At 47.6% G+C, this 14,792-nt stretch overlaps 1 protein-coding gene across 3 annotated transcripts in view; it reads right to left on the reverse strand.

Annotated features, from left to right (window-relative positions):
* Positions 1 to 14,792, reverse strand: part of MID1 (midline 1) — a 151,984-nt gene that overhangs the window by 107,392 nt on the left and 29,800 nt on the right. Inside the window, exon 1 of one of the 3 annotated variants that reach the window (XM_030305834.1) lies at positions 7,939 to 8,016. The exons of the other annotated variants lie outside the window; for them this stretch is intronic. The gene's annotated coding sequence lies outside the window, so the exon portion shown is untranslated. Of the gene's footprint in view, positions 1 to 7,938; positions 8,017 to 14,792 lie in introns of those variants that run through there. 3 annotated transcript variants of the gene reach the window in all.

Below are 14,792 nucleotides of genomic sequence, written 5' to 3' on the forward strand. Positions count from 1 at the left end.
GGTTGATCGCGGAAAATGAGAATTATCTCTAAATCGAACTCCTTCTCTCTTCCCACCGGAAGAACGTAAATTAAAGGGAAAACGTAGCCCTTTAGGTCGGCTTTGTTCGCAGGTGGAACGAGAGGAGCCCCAATTCTGTCTGGAGAGCTGTGACGCTGCTAACTTTTTAAAAAATGTCCACTTACTTATTTTGAGAGAGAAAGAGAGGTGAGAGGCAGAGGGGGAGGGACAGAGAGAATCCCAAGCAGGCTCCGTGCCGTCGGCGCGGACCCCGACACGGGGCTCGATCCCGTGAACCTCGAGACCGTGACCTGAGCCGAAACCAAGAGTCGGATGCTTAACGGACTGAGGTGCCCAGTCATGATTGTACTTTCATGCGGGTGCCAGGATTCCATCCCAGAGTGGCACGATCAGAATTTCCAGAGGTGATTCCACCGCTGACCCCGGGAGAAATGCTGACGTTTCATTCAAGGACATCAAGTGTGCTGGCTCGAGAAGCCGGAATCTGGCGTCCTCACTAGCCCAGCTCTATGATCGCGGGCCAGCCGACATCACGCCTTACCTGGATTATCCTAATACCCTTCCAAACGGCAGAAGCCAGAGATCCTGTTAAAACATGACTGAGCCTGCCCCGTCTCTGCTCTACCCTCCAGGGGCTTTCCCATCCCACTCGGAGAGAAACGCACCAGAATAACTCCAGCCCCAGAGAACACAGACTCACACAGTGACCTCATTTCCTCCCACGTTACCCCTTGTTCGGCTCCGGGCACATGGCCTCCTTGCGATTCCTCAAACGTGCCAAGCACGTCCCGTCTCCCCCCTCACAAGGTCTGGGGAATCCACAGGACTCTCTGCATCGGTGTCACCTTCTCTGTGAGCCCGCATAAAACCAAGTCCCCTGCTACCACCACGACCACCTGCCCACCCATCACGGCCACCCTTCTCCCCCGACCTCGGTTTGCCTTTCTCCACAGCTTTTATCGCCCAACGTATTCTATTCGTTTGGTCACCGAGCCATCTCTCCCCACTGCCCCAGCAGAGGGCGGGCTCTATGACAGCACAGAGTCCGCTTTGCTCAGTGACAATGTACGGCCAGCACGTGGAACAGCGCCTTGCACACAGGCAGGGCTCAAGCATCTGTTGAAGGAGGTGATAAACGTCCAGATGTTGGGGTTAAAACACCTCAAAGAATAAAACATAACCGCCGCCCTGAAGGATCTCTCAACGTATCAGAACAGAGGTCAGCAAACTTTGTGTCCTATAAAGGGCAAGGCAGTAAACACTTTTGGCGTGGCGGGCCAGGCAGAATCTGTCGCGGCCGCTCCAGTCCACTGCTGGAGCGCGCAAAAGCAGTCACACACCAGGCGCGAAGGAGTGAGCGTGGCTGGCCAATGAAATCGGATTTACAAAAAACAGGTAGCCAGCTGGACTGGGCCTGAGGATCTTATGTTGCTGACCCGTGTGTTCGAAGGTAGAGACACGTACAGCCAGACAAAATGCAAATGAGACTCCCTCCCCAAGAGATACGAATAAAATGCAGCAACGGCGGTGAAGTAACACTCTGACAAGCGGGTACAAGTTTCGAATGCTAACGAGAAACGATATGCAATGGAAATAATGGCAGTCGAGTGCTTAGGGGCACTTCATGTAAGAATGATTTAATAGCAGCTGCTCAGAACAGGATCTTTTTCTTTTACGGCCATCGCGTTTGGCGTGGCAAGCGCTTTGTGCAAGTGTCCACGCTGTAAACGTTGGCTTAATGGTATTAAGCCATGACTACATATCTGGATACCCAGAGAGGTGCAGCCCATTTTCTGGATCTTTCGCCCACATGTTGCCGAAAAGGAAGGGGCCACGGGTTCGCTATCTACAGTGCATCGGATTTTTTCTTTCTCCTCTCCTGCAGATCGTATTTTTGTTACATTACCCAACAAAATGTTAGCGGTAAGCGTGCGTAGCATTCACCCACCTGAAAAAAAGTAGCCTCGTTTATTGTCTAGCTTCCTTTGAAACACCCTTTTTGAGAAATGAAAACACCATTCATTCTTTCACCAAACATCGAAGCCCCTCTAGGTTCTCGGACCTGGGACATGACAAAAGACACGTGCCAAAGATTAGGGGGACAAGAAGATAGGAAAGCTTCCCGGAGGAAGCATCATGTGAGAAAGATTTTTGAAGACGAACAGGGGTTCGCCAAACAGGTTGGGGGAGGAGGCTGTGAAAATGTTATGTTTTTCCTTTTCTTAAATCCCATAATTTAATTTCTAAGCTTCAAAAGAGAGAGAGAGAGAGAGAAAGAGAGAGAGAGAGAGAGAGAGATTCTTAGCCTAAATGCACTACAATGGAAGGAAATCCCACGTGCATATCATTGTCAGGAAATTCTATAGCTCAACATTTTTCTTAATGGGCTGAGCGGTCCTCATTCACAGGAGGATGTGGGCAATCCTGGGAACCCCTTGCAACAAACTGGGAGTGGCAACAATTTAGAGCTCACACCCCTGCTTGTCCACGGTTTGTAGTCTAGAACAGGGCACGGAATAGAGAGAAAGGAGAGAGCTGGACGGGTGGCCAGACAGTCGGGGACGACACGTAGCTCGCCTATCTATTAGCTGAGTGGCCCTGGGAGTGTGTCCCCAGATGCTCCCTCCAGTTCCTTCCAGCCCTCACTGGGAACAATCCCTAAGCAGGACAGTCCTCAGGGGCAGGTGCGAGACACGTTTTCAAGAAACTTTCTTACAAACCCAAGACTTTCGAGGAAAACACTTGTTTACAATGGAAAATTAATCAATGGGTGTTTCGGTTGAAGTGACAATGGACACATCCCACCCTCTCTCATTCTACGTGTCACCGAAACTGCTCTTCGGGTTTTCCTCTCTCTAACCACTGCCGACTTCTCCTTCCAGCGAATCAAAGCCTGGGTGTTTTCTAAGCCAGAGTCTGGCCTTCCATCCAAAAGTCATCAAAGAGTGGTCCAAAGGCAGACTTCCAGATGTAAAAGAACATACTCGCGGGGATGTAACGTAGAGCACGGTGACTCTCGCTGACGATACGGTATTGCATAATTGGAAGTTGCTAAGAGAGGAGATCTTAAAAGTTCTCATCACAAGAAAAAAAGTTGTAACTGCATGGTGACGGATGTTAACTAGACTTAGTGTGGCGATCATTTCACGATGTATACAAATGCGGAGTCGGGTCGCGCACGTGAAATGAATATAACATTCTACGTCAATTCTAGCTCAATTTTTAAAAAAGCTATCCCGGTTGTTCCTTCGTTTCCCGTACGGCCTGAGAACGACTCCTGGGCTTGTCCCTCGCAGTGCCAGCTCTTTCCAGAAGCCCAGCTCATCACTGCCAGTTCTTTGCTTCATTTACTGTAAATGCCCCACTTCACAGCGTGCACCTCCTGGGTTTGGTCAGCTTCCCTCCGGAATCTGCCTGCCCTGCAAGCCTCCTGGTGCCTCACATTCGATCCTCCCTCCCTCCAAAGAGGGCCTCATCCTAATCCCCGGAACCTATATGTCAGGTTACAAGGCAAAGGGGAATGCAGGCTGCGGACGGGATTGAGCTTGCCACAGCTGAGCTCAAAATGGGGCGCTCAGCCCGCATTGCCCAGGTGCACTCGATGCAATCGCCAGGGCCCTTGGATGTGCAAACGACAGGAAGCGTTGGGTGATGAGACGCAGAAAAGACTCGATGGCCATTGCTTTGAAGATGGAAGGGCCACGAGTCAGGGAACCATTGAGCCATTTCCAAAAGCTGCAAAAGGCAAACAGATTCTTCCCTAGAGCCTCCCCGAGGAACACAGCCCCGCGGACACCTTGACCTCCAGCGTTGCTGAAGCCATCACGCTGGTGGTCATTTGGTACAGCATCAGTAGGAAGCCACACGCTCTCCTTCCCCCAAATCCAAATCACTAGCCAAGGCATGGGAGTGTCAGTCCCTAGTTCTCGGGTCGGTTTCTTTCTCTCTGCTCTTGCTCTCGCTGCCTTCCGGGTAGATCTACACCTTCTGTCCTGCGTTCCTGTACCATGACCACCCCCCCCACCCCCCCCCCACCCCCCAACGAACACACAAAACCAAAACAACAAACCACCACCTCCCGAGGTGATTCCTTCCCTCCAATCTTTTGTCCCTCAGTTTCATCTTGGCCACATGCTTCTGGCACCAACGGCTTCTTCCTGTAGCCTGCCTTAAAGGCCCAGGCACTGAGCAGCACCCGGCTGCCCAAAGCAGGAATCCCGAGGGATGCCTCATCTCCTGTCTCGAAGCCATGCCCAAGTTTCTCCCAAAGTGCTCCTTCGGCCTGATTCCCACGCACTCACCTCCCATCCCGGGAACCGGGACTGTTGGCTGCTCTTAGCGACTGCCTTTGTTGTTCTGCCTAGCACAGATCATTTTTTCCTTTGGCAGATTGTTTTGTGTTTCGGGTTTATTTTCTTGTTGTCGTTTTCTGGTTTTTTTAAGATGACGGACGGCAGGACCTCGTAGAGGCCCGAAGGACCCTGGTCACTGTTGTTTTTGGAGATTTCATATTAAACAAAGAAGGATTGTTTTAAAAGACAGCTATAAATAGCGTGACAGGTCTTAAATGTTTACAGTGAACAAAGTAAAGCTTTTAGGTGAAAACCACAAAGCAGCATAACTATCATCTGTGCAAAACAACCAAAATATTCATTTAAAGATCCTAATTCCTACTCCTGAAATCATTATTGCACTATATGCTAATTCACTTGTATGTAAAGTAAAATAAATTAAGCTCTGGGACCGATAAAGGCATGCACGATACAGGCGCGCGTGCACACACACACACACACACACATCTCACACAGAGATAACACTCATAGTCTAGATTTGAGGCCAATGACCACCTACTCCTCGAAATCCCCCATGCTAAACCTGGATGTCAAGAGGCTCGCGCCTTTTGGAGCGAAGGAAAACTAAGCAACAGAAAGGGCTGCAGGAATGATCGAACCTTGGCATCAGGGGGTGGCTAAGGTGGTCTGGCTCAACCAGCTGCCCGGGCAGGTGGCCCCTCGCCCCCTCGGGGCTCCAGGTATCATCATCCTTTGGTAGCACTCCTCCCAGGAGGAGGACTTTCCTGGAGGGAGAAGGGCTTTCTTTTGTCCAAGGTGCGCGATCTGGGGGGAAGCAGACTGCATGAGAAAGTCCCCAGTGGAAGAGAACGGACAGCAGGACTTGGTTCAGACACAAGCTTTGGACCTGAGAAGGCAGATGGGGAACTCAGGACGGGTGCCCTAATGGATTACTGTCACAGGCCAGGCAACGGAAGGTCTTTTCTGCCTCCTCCTTTAAAGTGAGAGAGAGGCAAAAATCATTGTCCGGGCAAGTCCATGCAAAGAAAACGTTTAACCCCCTGCCTGTGCAGTCACAACCCTCGCCATCATCCTGCTGGCTGGCTCATGTAAGAATTTCACAACTATATTCCTTATCGTCTCCCCCAACTCCTGCTATGACACAGAGAAGGTAACCTACAGCCCGAAGGAACCCCCAGTACCCCGTGAAGACGACACGCCTTGCACGGCTTAATCCGTGGCCAACGTCAGTGAGGGGGCTTTCCGGTTCAAACTCCCCAGAGTGTGCAAGTTTCACCCATAGATGCCAGAAGCGACCAAGAATCAGGAGTCTCCAGACCGAGTGCATTCGATGCGTTCAGTCACCCACGAGGCACATCATCCGTGGGTTTTTAATCCCAAACGTCTCTTAACGGAGTTTCGACATCTTAATCGTAAGGTGAACCCATCTCTCGGCGCTTCCCTACAGGTTCTGGGTCTCCACGAACAATAATCATGTTTCCAATTTGGTCTCACTTTGTACGCCTCTGAAGGCCATCGCTCTGAGGGAAATTCATGAGTCACCAGACCAAGGAATAAACTCGGAGAGCAACCCTGGGTGGCCCGTGGTCAACTGTTACTACCAGGTGGCTCTCGGCCACTGCCCGGACAATTCCCAAGGCACTCCCTCCGATTTTTTCCTAAATATCCTCTGGGGTGGGGAAACTAAGCCCGATGGTCCATTTACCAACACAGAACTGAGCCGACACACACACACCACCCAAAGTGTACAAATGTTACACCAAATCACATAAAAACGGTTTGAGGGGGGAAAAAAACCCTTGAAAGTGTTTTTTCACAAACCGCATCCCCCATATCCTATGAATAAATTTTCTTTAAAGCATCCTACATTTCAGAACAACGACCAAGTCCATTTCCTATCCCCTCTTCACAGGGGTAATGAAGATTTAGTGGACTTCTTGCCATTTGGGTTTTTGCTATGACAGCATCCCTGTTCTAGAACCACAGGTGGAATTTTTTTTAAGAACTGTGGACGGGGCGCCTGGGTGGCTCAGTTGGTTGGGCATCCGACTTCGGCTCAGCTCACGATCTCACAGTTTGGTGAGTTCGAGCCCGGCGTCTGGGTCAGTGCTGACGGCTCAGAGCCTGGAGCCTGCTTCCGATTCTGTGTCTCCCTCTCTCTCTGCCCCTCCTCCACTGGTGCTCTGTCTCTCTGTCTCTCAAAAATAAATAATATGTAAAAAAAAAAATGTTTTTTTAAACTGTGGAATGATGTTTTTATCTTGGAGCAGAAGGCACAACAATGGAAACTGGGTGCTATATTCCAGATGAATCCACCACAAATGCACTATTTTCAATAACAGAATACAGGCGCCCAATGTTTGCGCATTCGGCCATGGTTTAGGATTTAGCTTTGAGTTATAAAAACTACAGCTCTGAGTTCTAAACACCCTACCCAAATGCTACTTTACTGATTAGCAGCACCCTGGCCGATTGGAGACACGGGCAAGTCGGCAAATGCACAATAAAACCGGGCCATGAAGCTAAGGAAAGGGGAGGGTGAGATCCAATTGAATGTAACGGCATTCTGAAAGACTGGAAATTGATATGACAACAGAGGCAGTCAAAATGCAAAGTGGCTCTTAAAGCAACAGTACAAATAACACACGAGCGGGAACAGGTGGAGAAAAAAAGAAAGTGATGCGGTAACATTCTATAGGTAACGTCTCCGAAATATCACTGTGGTTAACCTCCGACTGTCAGCACCCTCAAGTTGGTTCACTTTATCGGTGACAGACTTAAGAATTTCTGCCAGCCGAATTTTAAGGGACCAGAGGGACTGACTGAGGAAACAAAAACAAAAACAAAAACATGACAGGCAGAGGAGCACGGAGGCACCAGCCTCAGGTTTTAAAGTAACTCATGAAGACGACAGATTTTCTTAATAACTTGCCACTTCGTGTTTATTTATTCTGAGGAGCGCTTAAGTTAAAATGTCCTCCTTGCCACGGAAAGTGAGAAACAAGGAAGACTTTTAATGTCACCAACCACCCACCTGGTGGAATTCATGCAGACTGAATGAAACCGTTCACAAAACCTGTCCATAGTGTGCTCGATTTTTAGTAATTGGATCTCCAGGATATTCTTTAAAATAATCACATACTCTCTTGACCATGCAACCTGATTAATAATGAATGAACATTCCTGAAAAGAATCCTTTGGAAGCACAGCAGATGTCTTTGGGGATATGAAGGCTTTAATGATAAAAATTAAGGGGAAGCGGGAGCTAGGTCACACTGTCTGGTTATTTTAATTGAAACCTAGTCTTCCACATTGACTTAACAGAATGCTTAAATACACCTTCTGGAGTTCATTTATACAAGCAGACAAGAAAAAAGACACCAATGACAAGGCAAAAAAAAGCAATCCCGATTTCTCAAGGACCGACCGCCCGACCCCGCTCTGCCTTAATAGTAAAGAAACCCCCTCGACGGTCTCAGAAATGCAACTTGCTCTCTTGAAAACACTGATAGATAGGTTAAAAACAGGAAACAGCACATTTGTCCTTAATAGTTCTTTGAGCACCTCTCCAGATTCTTACAAATAGATCGCCTTGAATACCCACCAATGGACTGCACCCTAGTTCTTGGTGAAGACACATCGCCGTAGGCAGAGGAAGGGGACCCGCGGAATGACAGGCAGGCCACCGAGACCAGATGGCGGGTGGCAGGCAGTGCCGGAGCAGTCCTGTGTGTCTGTGAGAGCGTCAACGGTGAAACACAACAGGAAAATCGACGCGACAATTCCAGGAAGCCCAGCTCCACCTCATCCACCCCGCCAGGGTTGCTGAGTTGAAGAATCAAAACTCCCTCTTGCTTTCCAGCTGCCTTTTGCACAGACCCTGCCGTGGCGGCCCTATGTCCTCGCCCACTCCACGTTCAACTCAAGCCAAATGAAAAGGCAGCTCGGGGCGGATTAACACCCACTGCCTCGTCCCCAAAACGACGACGATTTGGCACTGCGATCTGTACCCTCATGGCTCACGGGGCCCAGCACGGGTCAGTGTCCCGCAGCCGAGTGCCGGGTGCCAGCTTTTCCATGCTGCCAACAGGAGCGTCCCGTCCGGCTCCCGGGGTCAGCTACGGGCTCTTGCCTCCCTTGCATTTCGGTCCTTTTGGCGGCTTCCTGAGCACATGATCACACTGTGCTCTGGACGCTGTTGTTGTTTTTTTTAATAATACACTTATTATTTTGTATCTATCTTCTGAGTTAAAACATAATATCTGGAAGAAGTTTTGATTTTTTAATTTTTTTTAAATTTATTTTTGAGAGAGAGAGACAGACAGACAGAATACGAGCAGGGGAGAGGCCGACAGAGAGGGAGACACAGAATCCGAAGAAGGCTCCAGGCTCTGAGCTGTCAGCACAGAGCCCCACACGGGGCTCGAACTCGTGAACCGCGAGATCATGACCTGAGCCGAGGTCAGACGCTTCACTGACTGAGCCACCCAGGTGCCCCCGGAAGAAGTTTTTTAAAACATCACATCCAGGGGCGCCTGGGTGGCTCAGTCGGTTGAGCGTCCGACTTCGGCTGGGGTCATGATCTCACGGTTTGTGAGTTCGAGCCCCACGTGGGGCTCTGTGCTGACAGCTCGGAGCCTGGAGCCTGCCCCGGATTCCTCTCTCTCTCTCTGCCCCTCCCCCACTTGCACTCTGTGTCTCTCTCTAAAAATAAATAATAAAAAAATTTAAAAAATAAAAAATCACATCCAGAAGAACAATCTCTTGTACAGACTCCATAAAGCAGTCATTTTTTTCTTCCCCAAATAGAGAGCTAAATTGCAATCTCTCATCCTGATAAACAACTGAAAATATAGGTGTATGAAATATACACACATGTATACACACACACACACACATATATATCATGCCTGCATACAACATGTCGTATGCACACGTGTTTATTCATACATATGATGCATACACACATACACACAGCAAATCTGTGATAGGTGTCCCAAATTTCAGTCACCAGAACGGCAAAGAAAGAGTGAATTGAGAATGGAAAGTAATCTTTTAAAAATTGATTGTCTAAAGGAAGAGGAAGTAGTCTTCCCAAAAGCAAAAAAAAAAAAAAAAAAGAAATTGTCTTGCCCTGCAATTCTTTCAAGGATGTTGCTTATCACCATGCAAGACAAGAACAGGCAACTCAAGTAAATCATCAGGAAAGTGTAAAAACACACACACACACACACACACACACACACACAAAACCCCACACACTGATTGCAAACCTGCACGATTCACGTGCAAAATCAGACATCCGGCCTGCACCAAAGGTGGTTAAGAACCTTCTTGATAAAAGGGCAAGCAGGAGGCAAGGACTGTTGCCTGGCTGGCGTGTCGTGACGCCTACTTTCATGCCATTGCAACACCTCACGGTAAACCAAAGCGTGCTTCACACGTTTGGACATAAAAATGCAAACATACACTTTCTTGGCTTATGTCTGTACAAATCACAATTTCATCCGTCTGTTAACAATAAACAAAGGGATTACTCAATTTCACAAAGAGGTGACTTCCCAAGGAAGACCTCGCTGTCCACAGGAGAGACACGCGTACATCATCAAACAGAATTCGAAAGAAGTTTTCGGCATGAGATGTGAAAGCGCTGCCTTTGTTAAAACAACCTTAAACCTGCCAAAATTTCTACGACACATGCCTAACTGGTCCGTATTTTGGCGCTGCGGTGGCAAATGAGCCTGAACGTCTAGAGTCGGAACATCAGGAAACAAACATGGACTTCACCCCTCAAAACCAGAAGAAAAGGATCAACAACGGCAACCTTGATCATCTTCTACGGAGCATCATCTGACAACCTCTACAGGCGATTTCCCACCGCCGGAGGGTCTCAGACATTTCATGTCTGTTACAGTTTACGCGAAGAAAGCAAACATCCAGTGTTAAAGGCAAATGGCACCTATTTCGCATTCAGTCGAAAGTGACGGACGTTTTCCCCGTCTGTGCTGTACCGAGCGCCAGGCAAGAATCTGGTGCTGAGGGCAGCGGCAGCGGACACGAAAGAGAGGGGAGGGAGAGAACACCTGTCACACCTAGTCTCCTGACACCTCCAGTGTGGTGGTGGCAGAAATGGAAGCTCCCGTGGACACTTCTTCCCAGTGTTTCTAGTTCGACAGGCATTTCTACACCCATGCATGGAACTATTCTCTGTCTCTATAAAACCCTACGTACGTCTACAGTGGAACTGATTTTTGTACACACCCACACACGTAAGTGCCTTTGCAAAATTACGTGGGACTTGACGGAACTCACCCTTCACAAATCCCTCGGTGACAACATCCCTCCTGGGTCAGAGAGACACGCCTTCCTCTGTGCAAAAACGGAAACCTCTACACGATTTATATATTACATTTTTTTTTTTAAAGCCTGCCCGTATCTGAAAAGGGTTACCTGGAAAACAGCAAAATGACATCAGAGGTCTGGTCTGTGAAGGACGGACCAGTTGAGCTGGATTATTGCAGCAAGTAGATTCCATCTGGAAAAACGCTCGCCCCTTGGGAAAACCTTCTCTTACTTCATTCCTACAATGCTCCTCTAGAAGGCAGAGAAAGTGCACTCTCCCCCCTTCCCACTTATTATCCACCGGGAGAAAAATGCATCAGTAAATAGTTCCTGATGATGGCCAGTATGGCATTTCACCATTGTTCTCTGAACATCGAAAAGCTTACGTTCAATGGCACGCACAACTCCTCCAGTCCCATGACTCACTGAGGTAATGACAATGTCATATAGTAACTGATGCCTATTGTATGGACAGATTGGGAAATTCTCTCAAACATGATAGCTCCTTTCCTCAAAGGAAATCGCTTTGTCTCTCAACTTCAAAGTTAGCCACACACAAAGGCCTCATGTTCACAATGCCCCGAAGCTACTTTGCGATCTTGAAAAATAAAGAAAAGTAACCTTGATTCACAACTCCTGGTTAACTATTATGAAGAACATGCTTTCAATGTTTCCCGTGATCACTGAGGCCCTACCGTCAGGGGATGAAGTCTTTTGTTTTTTGGGTTTTTTTTAAGGCAACAGAAAGAGGAGTGACTCTTTTGTTCGGAGTTGTTATTGTAAAGCACCACACGAGAGAAGGGGGACGATGGAAGAATGGCAATGAAAAGAACAACAGTGCTGACGAAAACAGGATATTAAGAACAGCATCTGAACCGGGCGTCCTCACAGAACAAAGGCAGGTGGCTTCTTGGGAGAAATCTGAGCAAAAATACTTTGAAAAGATTTAAATGCTAATGGATGAATGCGTTTTCCAGGCAGCAAGAAATCTTTAAGTCTGGGGCGGTAAAACTGGGTTGCCATTTAAACACATACACACACACACACACACACACACACAATCATGAAATTAAAACTGCTTTCAAATCAGATTAAATCACTCACTTTTTAAACCCATGATCCACTCCTTGAAACTTCTAGATCTGTTTCTGCCCCATCTAAAATAAGATACTTTTTCTTTTTATTAGATAACTCAAGTAACTTAGGGTACATTGGTAAGGAAACGGAATTTGTTACAAAAATGGCTCTCTCCATTCGGAGCAACTCTAACTTACACTTTTTTTCTTCTAACTTACAGACTTTAAATATAACCTTTAAGGAGAGTTTTCAAGAACTCCTAGGGAAGCCACGGAATGGATTCTTCGGTGAGAAACAATCACCGCGACCGAACAGCTAACGTGAAGGTCACAGATGGGTTTGGTCAAATCATGCTCTTTTTTTTTTTTAATGTTTATTTATTTATTTTGAGGAGGGAGGAGGGGGAGAGAGAGAGAGAGAGAGAGAGAGAGAGAGAGAGAGAATCTCAAGCAGGCTCCATGCTCGGTGCAGAGCACGACACAGGGCTCGATCTCACAACCACAAGATCATGACCTGAGCTGAAATCAAGAGTCGGACGCTTAACCGACTGAGCCACCCAGGCGCCCCCAAATCATACTCTTCTTACCTTCTACTTTTTTTCCGATTCAAATTCCGCTCAAGCTGCTAATGGGACAACACAGTTAGTGAGAGCATCAGAGTTCATATGGTCTACTGGACTTACCACATAATGAGAATTATAATGATCATGATTGTAGTCTCTGAGCTAGAGGGTTCAGAAAAGTAAAAATATATCCTGTCTTGCAATGCTTCCAAAATGGCCGTCCGTTTCCTCTTCTCTCTGTTCCGCTGCTATTTCACGTCTTTCGCCTTTCTCCATCCCCTCCTTCTATTGCCAGCGGAAGGAAAAGCAAATAGACTTTCCTCTTTTAGACAACGCATTTCATCTGGCTCTCTCTTTGACGTGCTGGCAGAAAAGCTGGGGTTAAGCCTCGATTGAGCTCAGCTGGCCCAACTGCGCTTGGTCTCGTTTTGGGGTGAGACCGCCAGTATGGTGTCGTGCAAAGGAACGTGTACCTTGAAACCAGATACACCTGAGTTCAAACCGTGGCTTCTGCCGTTTTCTATCTTGTACGGTTTCCTTATCTGCAAAATGCGACAATGAGAACAATCTCGAAGGGTCTTTTGAGGATTAAGTGAGGCAAAGTTGCGAAAGCGCTGGCAAAATTGTAGCTCCCACACCCCTCTTCCTCTCGTGTCCCCGGTCACCACTTCCCACCCTTCTCTGAGTACATTCATGATCTGTATTTTTTATTGCAAACTGTTCCAGACCACTTTTGGAAACAGGAAGGATATCAATCCATGTCCTTGTTCAATAACATTCATGGGCCGTCTTCTATAAAGAAATAGTATATAACGAATAAACCGGCATTCCTGCTGTTAACATTAATTCTTTTTTAATAACTGTCTTCACGTAGGCAAGGTCCTCTGTTTCCCAGACATCAATATACCTCTATTCATTGCCACTGGGCCTCCGGCCGTGACCTCGAGCCTTCAGTTCTCCGCTCCTCACTGAAGAGCTCCCCGTCCCACATGAATCCTAGGCCAGAATTTTTGATGTCGCAGGAAATAAGAGACCCCGGCACGGGTGGCGCAGGCGAGACTATCAAGACCAGTGACGGCTTTCAGATTTTTCCTGCTCGGGAGCTAAGCTGTTAGCCTACCAGTTTCATGGATTTCGGCAGAAGACATGAGACCCGTGAGTCAGAGACAAAGGACGGTTTTAAGGCAGGGCACAGCAGGCATCGCGTGTCTCATAGTCACGTTGGTTCCCCTCGTCCCCCAAGTCCACGGAGCGCCCCAGGTGCTCACTGCATTCGTAGAGGGTTTGCATCACAGCTGAAAAACCCGAGCTCAGGAAACCCCAACCTCTCATTATGGGCTGCAAGCCAACCTCTCTGGCATTCGCCCTGTAGAGAACATTATCTTTACCATAACGGACAGCAGACCAACCTACTTTCTACCCCGGAGGGAGATACTCTGTCGAGATACTCTATGTCAATCTTCTAAGCTGTTGGCTATACGGATGAATATCCTCGAAAAGACCGTCTGGAACAAAAGCCATCCGTACCTCAGCTCGCCAGAGGTACAGAAACGTGAGAGGTCCCTGGAGAATTATTGTCCAACAGACACAGCTCCTGGCTCCTCCTGGAGATCTGGCCCAGGAAATCGGATCGATCGCCACCGGGCTTTCCAGCAGTGAGGGCAGAGGCACTTAACGTGACAGTGAATGACGCTTGAGTCATGGAAGACCAGGGGTAAAAGGAGCCCGCCGGAAAGTGCTCCACACTCCTCACCCCTACCATCCTTTAACATCAGCTGGGGTTCCAGGAAGAGAGCAGGTGGGCCCCACCCATAGTAAACAGAGCCCTTACCTACTTCCTTATTAGCCCCAAATCAGCCTGTATCTGGTCTTTGCTCTTAACCGAAACTCATTTTAAGAGGTGGGAAGAGTAAGCTGGTTTTGTTACTTCTTTGATATTAGAAATCCTACACGTGCGTTAAGTTGGCTTAAGCGTTTCTTGTTTTTTTTTTTTTTTTTTTTTTTTTTTTTTAATGTTAGAGCTACCTTTGGCGTAAAACCAGAGAGCAAGTCATTTCTCTGAATAGTCTTTCATTCAGTAGGTATTTCTGAGGTCCTGCTGTGAGTCGGGCACTGCCCTGGGCACTGGGAATACACGGGTGAGTATGTCCTGGGAGGGCTTACGTTTTAATGAAAGGGACATAAAATAAACCAGGAAATGGGTGAGAACCATACATAAAATGAAAGAAATAAAAAGGATATCACGATAGAAAATAGAGGGGTGGGTGAGGTCTACTGTAGCTACAAACACGTTTATACTCATATCTGTGCAGGCTTTCTTAATATTTTGCCTTGCCGCCCTGCCAATAAATGAGCAATGTCTTAATTTCAGTATAAAACTTTCCAGCATTTGGGACCAGAGTTTGGACTTAATTTCTCAAGTTGTTCAATGTTTACTGACAGATTTCCTTAAGGGATGATTTCTGTTTCAAAGACGT

This window comes from Lynx canadensis, chromosome X (assembly GCF_007474595.2).
Source record: "Lynx canadensis isolate LIC74 chromosome X, mLynCan4.pri.v2, whole genome shotgun sequence".
In the NCBI taxonomy this organism is placed as follows: Eukaryota; Metazoa; Chordata; class Mammalia; order Carnivora; family Felidae; genus Lynx; species Lynx canadensis.